Here is a 17,495-nt window from a genome sequence, read left to right on the forward strand (position 1 = left end):
CTGAAATATGTTTGTCCATACTGCCCTCACCTACTTCCAAGAGCTCTGATATGACCATAAGCACTTCTGTATGCATCTAAGAGTTTTACATTAAGGTTTATGGAGAGCATTGTTTCCTATAACACTGTTGCACCTCAAACCCCAGGGAAGAACAGTCCTTTTCCTCTTCTTCCCCTTATATTCCAGTGTTCAACTTTTGAAATTTGTCCCAGCAATTCCTCTAGTTGCCTTCAGGACACCTCTTCATGTAAATAACATCTAAGGTCTCCACTTCGAACTCACAAATCAAAAATTGGCACTAAGCACCACTGCTCTTTATACTCTGCCCATCCCACCCAGGCATTACTGAAAATTGTTGGTGATACTAATAGAATCAGCCTTTATCACAAGAGAATCTGGAGGCTTTTTCCCAAATTTTGGGGACACATGCACCTGAAAAAGTCATCTGCACATATGATTTCTAGGCCACAAGGGAAATCTTGTTACACATATACTCTATCAGGTCCCAGACTTTCTTTGGTTCCTCCAGAGTCTGCTACTTTTCCTTATATCTTTTTGCTTATACAGTTCTTATCTGAGACTTCACCAAGCTAAGAGACTTTCTCATTAGTCTCCTTCTGACTGTGGCCAAACTGGCCATCAAAAGCAGCAGAGGACAGAACAGAGCTTTGAGGTCCATTTCCTGGAAAAGGTATTCTCATGTCTCCAAGCAAAGCATTTATTGCACCTTGCACATCTCTATGGAGCCGAATAGAATAGAATAGTTCCAGTTGGAAGGAACCTACAACAATCATCTAGTCAACAGCCTGACCACTTCCGGGCTGACCAAAAGTTAACGCATGTTATTAATGGCATTGTATAAATGCCTTTTAAACACTGATATGCTTGGAGCATCAACCACCTCTGTAGGAAGATTGTTCAGTGTTTGACCACCCTCTCAGTAAAGAAATGCTTCCTCATGTCAAGTTTGAGCCTCCTATGGTGCAGCTTTGAGCCATCCCACATATCCAGTCATTGGATCCCAGGAAGAAGAGACGAGCAGCTCCCTCTCCACTTCCTCTCCTTGGGAAGCTGGAGAGAGCAATGAGGTCACCCCTCAGCCTCCTTTTCTCTAAAGTAGACAAGCCCAAAGTCCTCAGCTGCTCCTCACAGGACATGCCTTCCAGCCTTTTCACCAGCTTTGTTGCCTACCTCTGGACACATTCAAGGACCTTCACATACTTCTTAAATTGTGGGGCCCAGAACTGCACACAGTACTCAAGGTGAGGTTGCACCAATGCTGAATACAGTGGAATAATCACCTCTTGTGACCGGCTGGTGATGCTGTATTTGATGCACCCCAGGATGGGGTTTGCCCTCTGGGCTGCCAGGGCACACTGCTGGCCCATATTGAGCCTGCTGTCAGCCAGCACCCTCAGATCCCTTTCTGTAGGGCTGCTCTCCAGCCACTTCTTTCCCAATTTATACTTGTGTCCAATGTTACTCCATCCAAGGTGCAGAATGCAGCATTTGTTCTTGTTTTATTTAATGCCCAGTGCTCCAATCTATCTAGATCCCTCTGCAAGGCCTCCTGTCTCGCAAGAGAGTCAACAGCACCTCCCAGTTTGGTATCATCAGGAAACTTACTAAGGATGCATTCCATTCCTGTATGCAGATCTTTGATAAATGTATTGAACAGAACTGGCCCGTGAAGAACACTGCTAGTCTTCAGCCAGATGTAGCCCCATTCACTGCAACCCTCTGAGCCCTGTCATTCACACAGTTCATCACCCAGTGCACAGCATTCCTGCTGATCCCACAGTTGGACTGTCCAGAAGGATGCTGTGATGAACAGTAAGTCTTATTAAAATCTAGAAAAACTACATCCATCACCTTCCCGTCCCATCATCCACTAGGCAGGTGACATTATCACCTGAAGGATATCTAGTTAGACAAGGCTTTCCCATTGTGTACCTTCGCTGACGGTGTCTTATGATTGCATTGTCCTTTAAATTCCTTTCAATAGCATCTGGACTATCAGAGTGCTCTGCTTCAGGTCCCTGACGGTTTTTGAACCTCTGACCTCATTTTGATCTCTTTTCTTTCCCTTTTTCTTCCCATTTATTACACCTGTATTTACATGGATCTGACTTCCATGTAACTCTGATTTGGGGAAGACTTTGAGTTTGACAATATTCTCAGATGAAACACTGTCCCGCAAAATTGAGTAGAAGCAATGTCCAGAGCAAAAATATAATTTAAAAGAAAGGTAAGTGTAATTGATAGTTCTCCCAACTTTTAACAAACTACAGCTACAGGATTTCTGAGTTGCAACTTGTCCACATCATCAACATAATATCAACATCACTATGTCTAATAGCCTTTGATGAACTTTTCTTTTGTGAATGTGTCTAATCTTTGCTTGAGCTCCTTTAAATATTTAAAAAAAAAAAAAAGAGTTTAAACCCATCTATATTTTTGGCCTCCATAGAATTCTATGGTAATAAGTCTGGCAGCTTAATTATGCATTGAGTGAAGAAGTACTTCTTTTTGTTTATTTTAAGCTTGCTGCTGTTTTAAAGTTCTCTGGCCATCACATTGAAGCTGGACCATATTGTAGTCAGGAAGGGATGAGTCAGTGCTGAAATAAATGCAAGATTCATGGAGATGGAAAGGCATAGAGCAGGAAGGTGACTGGCTCCATTCCTCACAATTAACAATTGTTTTTGGCAGAGGCAGACATAGGTTTCCAATCTTTACTCCTAGAATTTCTGCTATAATTTACGAATTATTTTAGTAAAGAAGTAATCCAAGAGCTGTAGCACTCCAAAGTGGAAATGTCTACTGATTTCATGTGCCTGCAGGAGTCAAATGGCATTTGACAGTACAAAAACTAAATGACTTTCTCAAATGTAGACAGTCTCCACTGCTGTGAATTCATTTGGCTGAATGTGGATGTTTACGAGACAGATATCTACATCTGAACTAGTCACCTTCAGTTCTTTTTATAATCACTGAGAAGAGAAGGAGCAACTTTTAGAGAGCAGTTGATTTCATCTTAGATTAGACATCCATATTTTATCAGATGAATCACATTCTAAAAGTGTCAGTTCTCTGATATTTTAGAATCCTGGACAGAACGCTGTCATGGTTTAGCCCCAGCTAGCTACTGAGCACCACATGGCCATTCGCTCACTCCTCCTCCTCCCTGGCAGAATGAGGAGGAGAATGGGAAGAAAAAGGTAAAACTCGTGGGCTGGGATAAGAACAACAACAATACTTATAAAAGAATATACAAAGTGGGTAATAGACAATATGTGATTTGCTCACCCCCAGAACCCAATGCCCAGCCCATCCCCAAGCAGCAGCTCCTCCTCCCCAGCCAGCCCCTTTTATATCCTGAGCAAAACCTCATGATATCTAATATCCTTTTGACTAGTTTTGTGTCAGCTATCCTGGCTGTGTCCCCTCCCAGCTTCTTGTGAAAATTAACTCTATCCTAGCCAAAAAACAGGACAAACACAAGCTAAGGTACTAAAACTTTCTTAAAATCAAGCCTACTCTCCCTGACAATGAAAGGTCTCAGGTAGAGAATCTGAATTTATAGCCCTGATAAATTCTGTGATGAAAAGTGACAAGTATGGTTAGGGTCATATTGACTGACACAGTACTTTTCCAACCACCTACTCTTGGAGGAATCAAAAAGGTGGCACTAGAGTAAAATACTCCTCAGACACTTGATCTGGTGAATACCTATCTTGTGAAACACCTAATAAACAGACAGGAGGATGAGTGATTAATTATTCTCATCTTTCAGGTGGAGAAGGTCCTAAATTAGAAACCAATTACCAAAGACATACCAATTCTGAATGAAGTTGATTTGATCTAGATGTATCACAGCTGTCAATACACGCTCAAGTTATAGCAAGATGACCTTTTATACAATCTTATAACTCTTGGGGAGAAGTGTGCTGCTTCCTTTTCATGGAGAACCTCCCCTCTTCCTTTTCTGGCAAGTTGAACATGGCATGGGTGGATCAGAGAAAAGAAGGGGGAAGCCCAGTGAAGACTAATGAAATTACAAGTGCTTATAGGAGGCAAAAGATAGATACAAAATGAGAGAGAAGAATGGTGTGGGCACACGTACCTGAATGTACTACATTTTTGCTAGTGGGAAGTAACTAAGGTTGCTCTGGTACTCTGGTACCTTCAGAAAGGTGGAGAACATAAGTGACACACAGATAGAAAAAGAACACATATCCTTTGGTCTTCTCAGAAAGTCCTCTCCTAAGGTAATTGTGTACCCTTTTTTTTGGTGACGAGAGGCCTCAAGATGTCAGGAATGTCTTCCTTTCCTTCTTCCATGGAGACACCCATTATTTCCACATTAGATCAGACACACAGCAAGACATACGGCCTACATGGTACTTGTGGTTGAACAGGATGCAAGAATGTCTTCCATACCTCCATCCATCCTGAGTTGTCAGGTGTAAAGTCCTAAATCTTGACATGGTCTTCAGCTTCCTGCTCAGTATTAATCTTATCTAAAAATTCTTGCAAAGGCGTCTACTTTCCCTAGTAAGATAGGAAGAGGTTTGTTCCTACATTGTTCTTTGTAGAAGCTTTATAAGATGTTCTTTCTGCTTTGATCATGAAAGTACTTTTGGTGCATTACCTTGGCAGTGTAAATCACATTTCAAGGTGCAAACATCTAATTTTTAAATAGTCTCAAAAAAACCCAAACAAACAAATAATTTACACTATAGAAATATATCCCAGAGATCTTACAATACTCTGAAACAAAAGTATGGCCTCTACAGACATTAAACCTCACTTATCCTGCTTTCATGAAGGAATCAAAATAAAAAGAACCCTGAAATCTCATTGAGCTGGCCTGCTTTTCTCCAGGCTTTTTAAGATATTTCATCTTCAAAAGAATATGGAAGGCACAAAACCCATGCACTTGAATTTCTATAGCAATGAATAATTGTTCATCCTCAGAGGTAACAATCCAAGCAATCCAGAATTTGAAGTTCACATAAAATTATCAAATGACATTAGAATAGAAATTCCTTAAAATATAGCTAGTATAGGTAAAAATAAACTAAGCAGTATAAACCAGATTATGATTTCGTTTTCAACAAAATAGATCTAAATTGACAGGATAAAAATGGAAACTGAAATTACAATATCTCAACAACAAAGAGAGGATACTATGAACTGAATAATTTATTTTTTCAAGGACTGACTGTGAGAGTCCAACAACAAAAGAAATACTGTTATTGATGTAAATGTTGGGACATCGAAGGAAAATCGCATCTTTTCTCATTTCTTTGAAATTATCTTCATTTCTATTATGATATCCAGAGAGAAAATTCATTCTGTGGAGCCTTTTCCAATGTCAACTCTGCTATCAATGCATAATAAATATGAAATAGCACTCATTAAGTTTAAAACTGCCAAAACTATATTCATAGTCATGTAAGATGAAAAGTAGAGGAGAAACAGCATACATCGTAGGACTGATCTTGTGAAAACTTTTTTGATACACAGCTGCCATCTGTGAAAAAGGGGGAAACATAAACATCATAACCATATTGTCACACTTTGGTAAGTACAGTTCATTCTTAATGGACTCAGCATCAGTAAACAGAATAATTATATCAGTAGGAGAAAGATATAAATCCAAGAACAATGTTACAAAAATATATGGCCATACTGTAAACTTTGCTTTGATCTTACCAAAGATCTCTTATCTTTGTGTGTTGTTCTACAAAAATAGTTCCATGTCTCTAGAATAAACAAAAAAATAGGTGTGCCAGGATTTCTTGGAGGAAATTACTGACATTAGAAAAAGCTATGACAGACGTGCAACACAGCACACTTTTGTAACACAGGATTCCTCTGTTCCTGTTAAACAAACTGTGACTAGGTCAGCAGGCCTAGCAGAGCAGATTCTGTCTCATTCCATGAGGTCCTGAACAGGCAAATTATGAAACAGAACACTCAAAAATGGAAACTGTTGGAAAGAATATATGTGGTTAAGCCATGAGGGTATCTATGGCAACTGAGGTTTGGAGTCTGAAGCATCTCAGCCAGCAGACTTCCACACATGAAGGGATAACAGCGTAAGAATTGAAGGGAAAGGCAGAACTGGGGCCTACTCTGCTCAAAAAGCAAAAAAGAACAGAGATTTACTGTTTGAGATCTAAAAAAACCCAGCTTTGTGGGTGTCCAGCAATCCTAGTAGTTCTATAAGGCCAGTATTGAAAAGCTTCAGTGTGGGTGCTAATCTTTAAGCTAGAAAATCTGACTGTTTTTCTCGTATATGTTTCAGCCTCTGTAGCCTCTGCACTATATAACAGTAGTCAAACAAATATTGGTATCTTTGTGTTGATTCAAAAGGGAGTTTTAATCTCCTTTAGCACCCTACAGTAAATTTTGTCCGTACTTTATTATTACACCAATAGATCAGTTTCATAATGACAGGGCATGTCAAATATATAAACTGAAAATGTGATAGATCAGAAATTTGTGTTTAAATATAACAACATTTCAATCCAAAGTGCATTCAAATTTACAATATGTTTATTTATACTTCGGTGTCTGTTGAAAAGACATACGAACTGTGCAATGTCAAGGAAAGTGAAGAATGTTCTGGGTATTTATGTTCTTTCAAAGCACACACTGTAACAAATTTTTAACAAGAAATTTATAGTCTTCCTCAGTATCAGCACTTACTTTCAATATCCAAAAGTTAAAAAAAGGTTTAAAAGCATTAATATACAAACAACATTGTTTTCTATAAGTGATTTTAAAAGTTTGATTCAATGTTTTAAATGTTAAAATTTCATTAATAGCTCATCAAAATGAGTACATTTGTAAGTCCCATAAACAACTTCAACCAGTATTCAGATGATTTTCATATTTAAGTAGCTGTATGAAAATTTATTAAGATTTGTTAAGATTGGTTATTTTTGTATCACTCGAGCACTAGCAAGTATCTGGAAAAGAACACAGGTTTTTCATGGGTACGCAATTACAGACAGGGACTCTAGGTCACCCAGTTTCATTTGTAGAGTAACTATGGACCCTTTCCACTCCTTTTAATCCAACTACAGTGGCATCTGAAGGCAGTTTCAAATTTTGGCTTCACAGTTCCTAAAAATTATATGTCTGAACAAGCATTCAAAGAGTTGCAAATATGCTCTTAAAATCTGTCTATAATGCATGGCAAAGTTACAGGTTTTAGACGTCCTCTAAGTCAAATCTGCTGAGTAGATCTGACTGCTAGACAGCTCGACTAGTCAAGAAGAAATTATACTATACTTAAACTCCCGGTGTTCTCTAAAGAATAGGTACTTTCAATAACACAAGTCAACAAGTGAGTCAAGAAGTAAAGTTTTTCCAGAAAATTCAAAGCCTAAGTAGAACCTAATTGGAGAAAAAACACCTAGGCAAGGCAACTAATGAGTAGAATTGACATCTATCTGCTTATGAATAGTGATCAGATTTCACAACAAAGAAATAGCTGTCCTAAATTCCAGCTCAGATACAGTTCTTGAACTTGATAACTTTTGACCCCAACCCTAAACTCCCACTTCTCAGGAAATATTCTAATTATATGTGGCCTTCAACACCCTTTGTTGAACCTGGGAGCACTTACAGTCCCAAATACAAGAGGTTTGGAAGCAATCTACTTAATATCTTCAAATTCAGGGCATTTTTCCAAACATTTTAAATTTCGTGCAGACACTATAACTTAGATACTTTGGATGACAACAACAAAATTTTTGCTTCACTTATTTTAGACACCACCATAGTTTTTCTGGATCTGTTCCAAAATCTCCGGGCCAGCTAATAAGTCATTTGTCATTGTCTTCAATTATGTATATCATACTTGTCTAAAAAAGATGTAAGAAGGAAAGTTGTTCTACATCGCTATTGAATTTTAGTTCAAATTCCCAGCAGTAAGTGAACAACGTAACAATCATCTCCAAACATTTTTGTTGTTAAGAGAATACAATATTGGTTATCATTAACAAATAGTTAATTGCACTTAATTACCACAATTTCTGGGAATTTTTATTCACAAGACCTCCACTTACATCGTCTTTTACTGTGATCCTGACTGTTCTTAGTTGCTTAGAAAGGTTGAGGTCAGCTCAAGTGGAAAGATTCCAAGAAAAAGCTAGATGGTACAAGAAATAGTACTAGTGATTTAGTAGGCAATATTTTCCCCACTGCTTCAACACTGAATCAGTGCCTCTGCTTTTAAGGGGCACTCTGCAGTTGTAAGGATGATATTTCAGATGAAAAATTAGTTCTAAGAACTTGACTTCACTATTTCTGGTCAAATAAAGTACAATTGCATATATTTATCTTGTCGTCTTTGCCAAGTCATCTCCTGCAGAGTTATATTTTGTTGTACACTTCTTTTTATATTTCATTTCAGTAAGTGTGGTGGTTTTGGTGTTGGTTTGGGTTTTTTTGGTTTTTCTGGGTTTTTTTTTTTTTTTTTGCTTTTCACTTTATGACTTAAACTACTGAGTATCCACTGGGCAAAATTACTTTGCCCCTTGAAAGAGCTTTCATGTTCTGTATCCTTTTCAGTGATGACATTTTTCTAATATAATTTTTACTGCCATATGGGTATTGTAAAATACTGGAACAATGTTCTTAGGGACACTGTAGAATCCTTTTCATTGGAGACTTTTCAGAACAAGTTAGACAGACTCTTGTCAGAGACAACATCAGTGTACCTGATCCCATTTCAATACAGAATTTGACTGAATAGTGAGTGGTTTCTCATGTCCTTTAAAGCCCTACATTTGTCTTATTCTCACTTTTACAGTTGATTAGAAGTGCTCATTGAGTACTTTAAATAAAGTTGCCTCTATCCATGGAAAGTGTCAGTAATAGTACAAATAATAAAAAATAAATCATAAAAAAACCCTCAAAGTGACTAGTCTTCAAGTTTTTAAATGGCAAAAGCCTGAAATGAAACAAAGTATAATTTCATAGGCTTTCAAGCAATTCTGTACAGGTGTGTCACTGCATTGATCTTTGACCCACAAATACTTCTGACTTACAGTACAGTATAAATATACTGACTGTCTACATAGTCAGTTTTTCTTCCTGAGCAATAATTGCACTTTCTTTCTGCAGTACTCCCTTAGCATTTATCAAAACACCAGAGGAAAGAATGAACACAATATCACAGCATCAGCCCTCAGGAATAAAGTGGATGCTGACAGCAATAACCACATAAGTCACTTAAAATACACAAGAGTTCAATACTAATATTTCATTAGCAAATAAAAGCATCAAATGGACTCTTGAGATAAATTCTATACAAAGAATTTGGGGCAATAAAATGTGTGTATGAATGAAACAAATGTAGTATAACATAAATGGTTATATGTATGTAAAATATTCCAATTTCTAATTTAATTTTGAGACTGATATATATTTCGCCAAGCTAAATAGTGCCACCTATTTGACCTCTTACTTTAGGTTGTGCAGCATTAGCTCATTTACTTAATAGTATTCCTAAATATATTTTATTACTCCAGTGAAAATGATTTATCTACTAAAAATATTATGTACAAGAAAAAATCTGGGGCAAGATCTAAACCAGACATCAATCAAAATTGTTCTATTAAATTACATGGCCAGTGGCCAAATTCTCAACTGGTGTGAAAGACCTGTTTCATGAAAATGAGCTCAACCAACTTGTGGAATTACTTGGAGGAGTTTCTCTAATATTTCAACAGGCAGCAAAAGTGAATAAAACATAGAGAAGCATGAGAAAACAAGAACCAGTGAGGGGAATATATATATGCATACACACACACACATATATATATAGACAGTGTAGCGTAATACTTATGAGACAGAGAGACAAAAAGCAAAAACTAAACTGAAAGATAACTTACACAGCTACCTTGGGCACTAGTGCTTCATAACAACAAAATCAAATTATTGAATAATTATGAAATTGTAATAATAATCACAGTGGTCAAATTCTTTGAAATGGAATAGCTCTCTTCCTCCTTTCCAGTGCAGAATCCAGACAGAATACTCCATATGCTCATAAACAGTTAAAGACTCTGAATGTGTTTCAACTGAGTTTTCCTTATTGTTGTTGATCTTCAAAGGGTATTCTGCAGAATTACTTTTCATCCAGAAAAGGAATGAAAAAACCCCACCCAAAATGCCCCCCCCCCAACAACAAACAAAAAAACCCCAACAAAACACCTGAATTTGGGAGGAAATTAGTAGGTCAGTACCACAAACTGACTTTACAGTTATGCTTATCCTGTCAAGAAAGAAAAAATTACTGTGTGACCTTAATGTCCAGTGGAAATTAACCCATACATTTCAGTTTTATACACTGGAAATTTATATTTCATATATAGAGACTAAGGAATACTTTATAAATTACTCTTTTTTTAGAAAAGAGTAAAACATAAAAGACTGCTTATGATTAGAAATGAGGAGATGAAGTTAATTGAATGCATTCCCTATCTGAAATTATTCACTGAGCTATATAGATGTTAAGACTTCTGGCAGCTGCCAGCAAATAATGGTAGGATTAATCTGCCCTGGTTTCTAGTCATCTGACTAGGCATGTATGTTTGAGTTAATCACTCCAGGCTTTTTCATAGTCTGTGGAGAATGATCAGTATCTACAGAGCCAAATCATCTCCCCTTAGGCATTTAAGAGAGGCCAATAAATCATCCTTACCTTGTTTCAATCTACTATCTCAAAAAGAATAACCGACTGAGGTATAGACCTGTAAGATTTATATAGATCAACCTAGAGCAGAAGAATGGGAGAACTAGTTGAGGAGTAAGAAAAAAAGACTGAGTTAATTAAAAAGATAGTTGAGATTTGGTGTTTTCTATAACAGAAAACACAGGCACTCTCAGAACAAAAAGGCTTGTTCATCATTTGCTTACTTTTGTCCTTGGGCTATAATCTGTCGAATGGATTTGCAGACAGTGTGACAGAAATTAAACGTATCTGAAAATTTCACAATTTTATTTTTAGGCAGAAATTCAAGTAAAAAAGCATTTGATATATTCTTCACTTTAAATGCATCATTAAGCTTTCATTATATGCCAAATCCTGCAGCTCTCATTTACTCCATAGCCAGATACTATTCGCTTTTGAAGTCAAGCATTTGGCAAAATATGTAGACCCTGAAGAGACACGATGAATACTCCCAGATATTTTTTAAAATTAAGATGCCAATGGGATCTGTGGTCTCTCACCATTTCAAAGGTACCATCGGCAGGAGCTGTAAAAGACTTGGTTCTCCTGAAACATTAGGCTTTATGCTGAAAGCCAAAAGTTCTCTTTCAGGAAAAAAAAAAAATGGGATCCTATTCCTACTTCCATGTCACAGTGGCCTTCTCTGGAGTTACTATTTGAATCCTCATGTTCCTGTCTCAGGTTTCTGCAGAATGAGTTCCAGAATTTCTCTGAAGTTCTTTACTACTAATGTGACCTTGGAAGAACTGTGATATATATCATCTAGTTATATTTTGCATTTTATCCAAAGTACATTTTTAAATATTCTGGAAACTATAGATGTTTATATTCCAGAGAAATGTCTAGACCTGGCAGAAAGTTAAAAGTTATCAATTTATAAGTTTTAAGGAAAAAATGTAAGTTAAAAAAACCCAAGAAAAACCCCAAAACAAAACAAAACAAAAACCCCCTGTTCTTTAATTTACCTTGGGACTTTCTCCAGAACCTCACAGTTAACAGAAAGACATTGATTCATTTTCAGAATTTGTCTCTGGAAAAGAGAAGGTTGTCTTTGTGGTTTACATGTACCTGGAATACTGCTTTTTTGTCCTTGAGAAATGTTGAGTTCCTTTTATTGAGCTTTCAGAAACATTAAATCTTACGGTGCTATAAGTTTTGTATCATTGCTTTGACTGTGTAATTTCTTCCAACTAATCAGTAAAACTCAATTGTTCTTCACCTTTACATCCTTTTTTATCATACTCTAACACCTCAGCATTACTTTAAAAATAAATTAAAAAAAAGTCTTAACCCTTGTTTCTAACCCCTCCTCCTCAAATGCTGTGTACACTCTTCTTGCCTTGCCATCTGCTTTGCCTCTTCCCAATCTGAAAGTTCAGCCATATTTTAGCCATTTCAGATGGCTAATGCTTGGTTGCCAATTGCTCTCCAGGTATGTTCATACATCTTTTTTCTTTATTTTGTGTGATTCTGATCATGAGGAAGAAAGTTTCTCTGGTCTAGAGGCGACAATGCAAAGGCAGGGATCCTGTAACATTCACAATAATAGTTTCACAGCCTTTGTTAACTTATGAATAAGTAATACAGCAGAGCTGGCTTAACTTTCTTGTTTAAAAAAGATGTGTTGGGTTTTGTTGTTGGTTTTGATTTTTATTTTTTTTCTACAGAAACTACATTGCACTGGCTGATGAAGCAATTTGGAACCAAAAGCTTGTCTATTTTTTCAGTTAATAAAGATCTAATGGAAGATATTGCTTATTCTGGCACACTCTGCCTCTAAAATTCCATTAATGTATTTGAAAAATGAGTTTTCCTATTTTTTCACAGAACTATTTTGATCATGTTCTAGAAAGTAAAGTAAGCAAAAAAAGTACAAAATCCTTTAAATATATCCTCATCTCTCTGGTCATTTATCCCATTTTCTTGCCTGTATCCTATCTCTTTACTGGTCTGGCTTCTTTGGCAGCTGGAGAAGAAATTATTACATTAAGTACTATATATCAGCTTATTTAAACAAAGAAAATTAAATTGGATATTTTTTCTGAAGATGAAGAAATTAAAATTAAAAGCTGATATAGCAGACATGGAAAAAACCCAGCTTGTTATAATTAACAATCAAGATGAAATTAAGACAGATTTGAATAGCTCTAAAATATGAAATATAATGCAGCAACATGTTGTGATTGGACACCACAAATTTGAGGGGCTCCACACTATAAGCCATGGGCTAAGAGACAGGTACAGTGGGTGTTTATTATTCCACTATTATTCCACTAAAATTACTCAGAGAATTGTTGTGTAGAAAATGTGTTACCTGTACGGAGGGCACTGCAATTGTCATCATCTTAAGCTCTTTTGAGAAAAGAATGTACTGTGAGGAAGAAGATTTGTTGAATCCTGTTAGATATTTCCAATTGTTTTCAAGGTTGTTATGAAATTTTGAAAATAATTAAAATAAAGCTATCTAACTGGGCCATCATTCCATTTTTTAGTGATGTGCCTCAAGAGACACGGTTCAGTAGTTGAGGTCTAAATGTTTTATAGAAAAATTTTGCAAAATAGTATCAGACTTTGTTATTTTCATTTAGTTAAATTAAATTTGTTATTTTAATTCAGACTACTACAAGTAGTCTAAGGAAACTCTTCTTTTAAATTATAACAAGATTTGTGATTTTCTTAGTGCACACTGCCCTATGTTGACATGGTATTTAAAAACTATAAATGTTTTGAATATTGCTAATTGAACCATCTGACAATCTGGATGAATTATTATTTATTTGATGCATATGCTGTGTAGAATGAATGACATTTGAGCTCATGGTAACACACTATCTGGGTTGTTACCTGATCAAATATGGCTACAATAGAAATACAAGTATACTCTTTGTATTATTTGAATTACTGTTAACTATTTTTGGTTGAGTCAGATTATTTTAACACAATATAAGTGGCGAGGGGTTAATAAAAACATTCAGAATTACTTACAATAAACTTTCTGTGTTTAAAAATGTCTTATGGGTATGAAACATCTAAAGATATAAGCAACTATGTAGCACCATTTACTTTAACAAAGAGTAGTCTGTAGCTTTTACATCTTGGGTTTTTTTTAAAATCTCCAGTAGCATGTACAATTGAAAATGAGTATTTAAATATAAAACAGAAAATTAAAAATTTATTTGCTACATGTTCTGATGGCTGAGATATTTCATAATTAATTTTAGATATGTAATAATTAAGCATCACCCTAAGATTACTAATTTTAAAACATCTACCATAAAATGCTCTTGAAGTTGTGTCTTGTGTAGATTTTAATGGAGTAAGCAGTTTTATCATCCTCAATACAACAGCTCATAATACAACCCCCATTACTGTTTCTACAATGCTGTAATATGCACTATAGTTCATCTATGTGTGTATCGCATTTATATGTCTGCTGTATTCTGATATGGTTAGAACTCATTGAACGTTTAAAACATTTAATTTATATACAGAATAAAATAAGTTAGGAGTGCTATGTCTTGCAAGGCTGGTATTGTCATTCAACTGAACCAATTTTATTATTATTATTATTTATTAGTTTACCCTATGATTCAATTGGTGCAGCACTCCATTTTTTGTATGTGTTCATTTTCAAAACTGTATTTGAGTTTATGTATATGCATATTTTCAATAAAATGAAAGACAATTCACCAACAAAAGTATCGCATAGCAAACTACATGTTCTGTTGCATTCTGAACAAGTAATCTGAATGCTGACAATCTGCCAAGATTAGTCTTTGAAATCATATCATATTGTCTCTTGTGCACTTATTGTATAATAACTTGCCATAAAGCAAAACCTGCAGCTCAGAAGCTTAAAAGCCCTTACAGTTTAAAAAGTGGTCTGTGGATAACTCACTTAGATTATACTGATGTCATTTTCAAAAGTGCCTGATTTGATCCAAAACAGCATTTATTTCTCAGACTCTAATTTTCCCAAAACACATAGACAGTAATAGGTAATTATTTTGGGGCAATACATTTGTTTCCTTAGTGTAAATACATGTACTTTCGGTAAATTACATTCAAGTTTAAATAATGTTACTTCACTTATGAAGGAAGCACTTCAAACATTACTTACTCATCTCAAGATGGTCACAGATATTTTGATGTAGGCATTTCTTAAAAGAGTAAGACATACAAAGTGGAATCACCTTCAGGAAAACTACAAGGCCCTTTAACTGGGCAAACCCATGGGATAAGTAACTCTGTGGGAACCTAAATTAAATGAACAGGAAAGACTGAGAGTCAAAAACCTAGTTAGACTGAGGGCTCGCAGTTCATCGTCATTTAAATGCATGCAAGACACAGGTAAAGCTCTTGCTGGAGAGTCCCTGTGAATGAGAATTGTGTACAGGGCCCAGTGAGTCAGAACTGACAGTATCAGGTTAAATATGGGTTGGCATGACAGGAAAGAAAGAAAGAAAGAAGGAAAATTACTATCTGGAGTTTCATAAAAGAAGAAAATTAATTATTAAGGCAGAAGTTTTAGGTCACTGAAGAGAACTGTAAGCTGGTCAAAATTACGCAGAAGCAGAACTGGCCATGATTGAAGGCAGTGGCAAGCCAAAAGATTTGTGATAGAATCCCAGAATCCTATAATCACAGAACAGTTTGGCTTGGAAGGGACCTTTGAAGATCATCCAGTTCAATGCCCCCTGCAGTGACATCTTTTGCTAGATCAGGGTGCTCAAAGTCCTGTGCAACCTTACTCTGAACACTTCCAATGATGGACACCAACAACTCCTCTGGGTAACCTATTCCAGTGTCTCACCACCCTCATCATAAAAAATCTCTTCCTTAAGTACAATCTAAGTCTACTCTCAGTTTAAAACCATTGCCCCTTGTTCTATCACTACAGGCCCCGGTAAAAAGTGTCTCTCCATCTGTCTTACAAGGTCCCTTCACACATTGAAAGATCTCAATAAGGTCTCCCTTCTCTTCTCCAGGCTGAATAACCTCAACTCTCTGCAATAAAGACTGGTAGTTGCTCATCAAAACTATTGTATACATCAAATTTTAGGAAAGATGGACACATTTCCTTACCTGAAAGTTGATACTTTTTAAAGTCGTATTAGGAAGGTAACTGGTTCTTTACATAGGAACCTATGCAAGAGAAACCAGTCAAGCTAGTCAGTAATGCCAACTTGTGGTAGATGACACATTCTTTGTGTCTGGTCTGTCGGAGAAGGAAAATTGTTTTCACTCCAGAGAATCTGGCAACTTAGTATTATCGTTTAATACAGCAAAGTGCCTACCTTCTTCACTCAATTGTAACCCTGATAGGAGGAAAAGGCAATGAGGTCCAAACAAAGCTAGGTGCCTGCTGCAATGTGGCACAGAAGGTAATAACAGCCATTCACTAGGTAGAAAGAAGGAAACGACAAATGATGACCTACATAATATTTTTTGCCAAACAGCTCCAGATGAGTAAATTAAATTATGTCGTGATTTAAGCACATGTCCTCTAGCAGAACAGTAAACCACTGGAAACTACAGTCATCTCCTTTTGCAATCTTTCACTCACCCTCATTTAAAAGGGGTATTTTCTCCAATTACAAATGCAGTATATTTTCACACTAAATTCCTTTCACCTTCAGTAGCATTTAATACTTGCCCAGGATTTGCAAGCTCACATTATTTATAATTTTTTGTGCTATCAAATTATAGTGAACAAAAGAGATTTGGGGGTTTTTTGGTAGCTGAATAGTCATATGAACGTTTCTTTACAATCAATAAATGGAAAGTGAAGCTCAGATTCACCAGTTAGTCTTTTCAGTTCACCAGCAATAATTGTGTTCAACATAAGCAAAGAAGGAAACAGTTTGCAGATTAAAAAAAAGGGGGGGGGGGGGGGGGGGGGAGAGGAGAGAGGAAGTTGCAGTAATTCATACAATTTTTGTTTCCTGTGTATCAAATACAAAGGAAATCAGTGGATAACTGGCATTCCAGAATATTCTTTCTGCTTTTCCATTTTTTCCTGCATTTCTTTTCTCCTTATCCAAAGTGAAATAAAACTGTTTCCAAAATAACAAAGACAGTTCTATCTGCAACAACATGTTGACTATATGTTTAACCCAATGTGGACAGTATTATTAATCACAACAGCAGGAAACAATACCACTGAGCTATTTAAAATTTTAATAAATTTTCCTGGAATTTGTATACATTTGACTGATAGAAACTCAACAAATCATGAGTTACTGATGAAGTCTCAAATAAGTTTTAGTATTACAAGCCCTTTAAGCTGCTGTTCTTTCATGCAAGGTAAGCAGATTAATGCAGTGAATACAGGAAACGTTTGAAAGCTGTTGACCACAAATTCTGCCCTAACCTATTAGAGAGGTTGACAGAAACTGTGTATTTTGCTAAGATTCTGGTAGAATTGTCATTGACTCTTCTGTTTCACCCAATGCTATTTACATTACAAAACGTAATTATGACCTCAGGCCTTAAGATCCAGTATGTATTTTTGTGCAATTCCAATGGGTTGTTTTGATTATGAAGTCGGGAAAGCAAGCTTCAGGTGCAAAATGCTAGACAATTTGTATGATTTCAGCTTGAAATACTCGTGGGCATTAGAAATTGAGGCACAAAGAGAATGTAATCCTGAGCTGTAATCATGCAGAAATCAGGCAGAAGGGGTAAAACCCCTTCATCAATTGCTTCCTCAGTCTCCAATTCAGTACTTCCAGAG

This window comes from Balearica regulorum, chromosome 1 (genome assembly GCF_011004875.1).
Source record: "Balearica regulorum gibbericeps isolate bBalReg1 chromosome 1, bBalReg1.pri, whole genome shotgun sequence".
NCBI lineage: Eukaryota > Metazoa > Chordata > Aves > Gruiformes > Gruidae > Balearica > Balearica regulorum.